The following is a 5,502-nucleotide window of genomic DNA, read 5'->3' as shown; positions in this document are numbered from 1 at the left end:
AAAATGTATGCAATTGTTGTTTAAAACAAAAAGAATGATGCATTTCATTGTTTTAGGTAGTTTTTATCACTTTGTGATTTTGACCTGGAAAACACATAGTATAGCTAGAGAAGCAAGAATACAGCTTCAGAGCTCAAATCTAAGCATTTTTCTGTCTCCCTCAAAACATCTTGTTTTTCACTTGAAATTTGCTAAAAATTCGAAATATTTAAGTTTGTTTATCACATTTGTGATTTTGGCCTGGAAAACTAATTTCACCGCCAAAAGAGCCAGAACACAGCTTCACTGCTCAAATCTAAGCATTTTCTGTCTCTCACACAATAGCTTGCTCTTCACTTGAAAATGTGTAAAACATGTGTAAAATGCATGCAATTGTTGTTTAAAACAAAAAGAATGATGCATTTCATTGTTTTAGGCAGTTTTTATCACTTTGTGATTTTGGCTTGGAAAGTCATATTACAGCCAGAGGAGCAAGAATACAGCTTCAGAGCTCAAATCTAAGCATTTTTCTGTCTCCCTCACAATAGCCTGCTTTTAACTTGAAATTGGTTAAAACGTCTTTAAAATGCTTGCAATTGTTGTTTAAAACAGAAAAGAATGATGCATTTCATTGTTTTAGGCCGTTTTTATGACTGTGATTTTGGCCTGGAAAACTCATAGTATAGCCTGACCAGGAAGAATACAGCTTCAAAGGTCAAATCTAAGCATTTTTCTGTCTCCCTCAAAATAGCTAACTTTTCACATGAAATTGGTTAAAACATGTTTTAAAAGCATGCAATTGTTGTTTAAAACAAAAAGAATGATGCGTTTTATTGTTTTAGGCAGTTTTTATCACTTCGTGATTTTGGCCTGGAAAACTCATTTTACAGCCAGAGGAGCAAGAATACAGCTTCAGAGCTCAAATCTAAGCATTTTTCTGTCTCCCTCACAATAGCCTGCTTTTAACTTGAAATTGGTTAAAACGTGTTTAAAATGCTTGCAATTGTTGTTTAAAACAAAAAGCATGATGCATTTCATTGTTTTAGGTTGTTTTTATCACTTTGTGATTTTGGCCTGGAAAACTCATAGTATAGCCTGACCAGGAAGAATACAGCTTCAAAGGTCAAATCTAAGCATTTTTCTGTCTCCCTCAAAACATCTTGTTTTTCACTTTAAATTTGTTAAAAATTTGAAAATATTTAAATTCGTTTATCACTTTGTGATTTTGGCCTGGAAAACTCATTTCACCGCCAAAGGAGACAGAATACAGCTTCACACAACCCAGTCTCACGGCAGTTTGTGAAATAGTCACGAAATTTAATCTATTGATTCGTGTTCATGGGCACGAATTTCCCTCTTTTTTCGTGTCACCTTGCACGAATATCCATCCAATGTATTTCAATAGGAAATCATTTTCGTGTCTCTAGCACGACTTATTTTGCCATAGGGTACCTGATGCTGCGCTTTTTAAAAAACATGTGTGCTTGGCGAGTCCAGTTGTTTATGGTGACTAGACTGTCATATTGCAAACCGGTTGGCATGAGGAGACTTGGGTGTAAAGTGTCGGGAATTCCTGGAAGGCTCCCATGTGTTATCCCAGGTTTTGCCACTGTAAAGTATCAGAAGTGTACAATATCATTAAAGAACAAAGAATCAAGATGATTGTTAGGTTTCATTTAGAAAGTTCAGTGATATTTATTTGTATCTGTAAAGTGTCATTAAATCTGGCACTCTTGAATTAACTGCTTGAATAAGTTCAACATTTTCAGCATGTTTTCATGTATCCCAAGCAGATCTGACAGTCCTACAGACTCAGAGATGAAGATAGTGACTGCACTGATCACTTTTTGCTATTTAAAACACACTCTTTGACTCATCAATTATATGAAAACTACAACAGCATACAGTGCTCCACCCTAATAATATTGCTAAATTATGACAAGTTTATTACTTTACATGGCTAAACATTTATGTTATAGCTGCATGATTCACTGCTATTACTGTAACCCATTACAGTCTTAGCCCAACCTAATTGACTTTATTAGAAAACTGCATAGAAACCTGTTGCCTTAAACCACTTGTGTTTTTATACAATGTGAAACTAAACAGCCATACTTGAATTAACTTACAACATTTACAATCTTATCGGACTTACAGTAACATTTTAATTCAAGTAGGGCTGTTAAGTTTTATCTTGCATATAATATATATATATATATATATATATAATATAAGGGGTTTAAGGCAATGAGTTTATATACAATTTTCTAGTAAAGTCAACTAGATTTGGTTAAAGGAATAGTTCACTACTTACTCTCCCTCAAGTGGTTGTAAACCTTTATTATAAAACTTCCAAGTTTCTTTGTGTGGAACATGAAGGAAGTTTTTTGAAGAAAGCTGAAAACCTGAAACCATTGACATACATAGGAGTAAAAAAAAAATACTATGGAAGTCAATGTTTACAGATTTTCATCTTTCTTTAAAATCTATATTTTTTGTGTTTAACTGAAGAAAGCAACTCAGACACATTTGGAACAAATGAAGGATGAGTCATTAATGACAGAGTTTTCATTTCATTTTTGGGTGAACTATCTCTTTAAGAGTATACTGAAAGAAATGTCCTACTCAATGATGCTAACTTTAGCTACATGTGTAGCCCCTTGAGTACTTAATTAGAAATCAAAACAATGATCAGATCAGTCCTATTTTATGCCCTATATATCATATTGGCCACAGAATGGACTACTTAGTGTTGCAATGAAATTAAACAAATAATAAAACTATGACTTACCACACAATACAAGACAACCAGTGAATTTTCAATTCTACTTTTTCTGTACACAAGATGAGGTTCCAGCTTCAAAATGGCACCATAACACTGATCCTGAGTGGGGTGGTTGTGCTGCTCTGTGAGGTTGTGACTGTTCAGATGCAGTGCTGTGAAGAGTTCTTTATTAAAAGAAAGTACATTCTTTTCAAATCTGCACATATTAACAAAGAAAATACAATAATTTTAATTAAATAATGATTAATTCTGAAAAACCTTACCCTTAGTCAAGATGAATTCATATGGCCTCTGCATTCTTTTGCTACATGCATGGAAGACAGATGAGTAATTATGTCTGCAACCCACTTATTTGCAGATTTCTCTACTGTTTTCCAATAAATACATTGGACTTCATCCAGAACATTAATCCAGTGTCTAAAGGTTCTGCATCTGAAATGAATAAAAACAGATGTGACATTAGTTAAACCCACTAAACTACTAGATACATCAGTACTGCTTTAAGCAATTGTAATGTAATTTAAGTGTAGTCCAAAATTAGCCTTAATCTGTTTAAGATTTTGATTTAAAAAGCATTTCTTGCATTAAAAAATCCTGCCTCTTGTAATACATATGATCAATAGTAAATTTCTGAGAAGGTGCAAGGTAATCCGTGAGTTTTACCATTAACATCATGACTAACATAATATTTGAGAAGTATTTGACAGCTTGTTGCGTCTCTTTACCACAATTTAGAGATGATAGATTCTTTCTTTTATTAAATAAATTGTTAAAGGCCAAATTATACTGGTAATAGTGTATGATATTATGTGAAATACATCAGTTTATGTTAAACTTGAGCTTATGTTATGCTTTGAATAATGAAAAGTTGCATTTTTACCTACTGGAATAAGGGCATAATCAATTACATGCCCTGCAATTTTCCAGCCTTCTTTTCTCAACAGGCTTATCTCACTCACTCAGTCACTCACTCACACACTCACTCACACACTCACTCACATACTCTCACACACACTCTCACACACACTCTCTCACACACACACACGCACACACACACACACACACACACACACACACACACACATATATATACAGTTGAAGTCAGAATTATTAGCCCCCCTGATTATTTTTACCCCAATTTCTGTTTAACGGAGAGCAGATTTCCTCAACACATTTCTAATCATAATAGTTTTAATAACTCATGTCTAATAACTGATTTATTTTCTTTTTGCCATGATGACAGTAAATAATATTAGACTAGATATTCTTCAAGACGCTTCTATACAGCTGCAAGTGACATTTAAAGGCTTAACTAGGTTAACTAGGCAGGTTAGGGTAATTAGGCAAGTTTTTGTATAATGATGGTTTGTTCTGTTGTCTATTGAAAAAATATAGCTTAAAGGGGCTAAAAATTTTGACCTTAACCTCTTAAGGCCCAAGCTGTTTTTTTACATGCATTTTTTATTTCTCTTTATTTTATTTTTTATTTTGGCTTATTGGAACCTGATTAGAATAAAACCTAAGTACCATCTTTTGAAATGATGTACTTTTAGAGAAAAGTATGTCCATATATGTGGAATATGTCAGAATTTATATAAAACACAATAAAGTCACCTTTGTGTAATAGAATGAAAAACTCTTTATTTCTGCCTTGAACACAGCAATTTTTTTCTTGCCTTTTTAATGCATTAATAACACATACACACATATTTTTGAACATGCTTTGACTATCAGTAATAACATTTTTTTGCCCTTTTTGGACAGTTAAAATAGTGTTTGGGACATTTCATATGCTGCAAAACAGTTGCAGTATGACACTGTATGTCTGTAACAAAATATAAAACATAAGACATAACAGCTAAAATGTGCTGTCCATGTATGTGGCCACTAAGCCCTAAGAGGTGAAAATGGTTTTTAAAAAAATTAAAATTGCTTTTATTCTAGCCGAAATAAAACAAATAAGACTTTCTCCAGAAGAAAAAATATTATCAGACATACTGTGAAAATTTCCTTGCTCTTTTAAACATCATTTGGGAAATATTCATAAAAGAAAAAAAAATCAAAGGGGGGCATTATATATAATGTGTTTGTGTGTGTGTCTGTTTTAAGGCATGAAAAATAATTGCAGTTACAATGTAGCCTTTGAACTTAAGAGAAACATTTGATTTGCTTTAATATTGATGTAGTTATGAATACAATTGTATTATTAGAGGTAATATTTATTGCATATTGCATAATTTATTTAGATTTTGGACGATTACTATTGTGGAAAACAATCTGGTAACACTGCTCCTCATCTTCAAATGTATAACTATATTGTTCTGAGCTATGCACGACTATATGTGGGGAAAATATATTTTTTAATAAATGAACTTAGATGTAATTAGATAACATCGCTAGTTTGCAGTACATGCTTTATTTATATCAAGTCTGCAGTCATTTAATGCATCAGGAGATAACTTCCCTGCTTTTATAAAAGTTCTAAACAAACCCCTTATCTAAATCAACAAATCGTCTTTATTTGTTTACTTTTTACTTACCGCGTGGAAAACCGCAGTGGAACTTGGGATCGCAATGAGGGATTGCGACCATAGACTGTAAAAAAAAATTAAAAAAAATAGATCTCGACGTACTATAACCCCAACTTCAATGAATAATTTAATAATACAAAGATCAGCTAAAAATATTTTTAAAACTTAGTACTTTAAATGTAATATTATTTAAGTAAAAAAAAACAA

The 5,502-nt window shown here is 32.5% G+C and overlaps 1 long non-coding RNA gene across 1 annotated transcript; it reads right to left on the bottom strand.

Annotated features, from left to right (window-relative positions):
- Nucleotides 1-1,483: 1,483 nt before the first annotated feature.
- On the bottom strand, nucleotides 1,484-3,315 carry LOC130238046 (uncharacterized). Its single transcript, XR_008838598.1, has 3 exons — nucleotides 3,028-3,315; nucleotides 2,771-2,928; nucleotides 1,484-1,588 (listed from the first exon to the last, which is right to left on the bottom strand). It is a non-coding gene; the product is annotated as an uncharacterized LOC130238046 (long non-coding RNA).
- Between the last annotated feature and the right edge of the window lie 2,187 nt (nucleotides 3,316-5,502).

This window comes from Danio aesculapii, chromosome 12 (assembly GCF_903798145.1).
Source record: "Danio aesculapii chromosome 12, fDanAes4.1, whole genome shotgun sequence".
NCBI classification, from domain to species: domain Eukaryota; kingdom Metazoa; phylum Chordata; class Actinopteri; order Cypriniformes; family Danionidae; genus Danio; species Danio aesculapii.
Note: the sequence above shows the minus strand (reverse complement) of the source record. Positions and strands in the feature narration are given on the sequence as shown.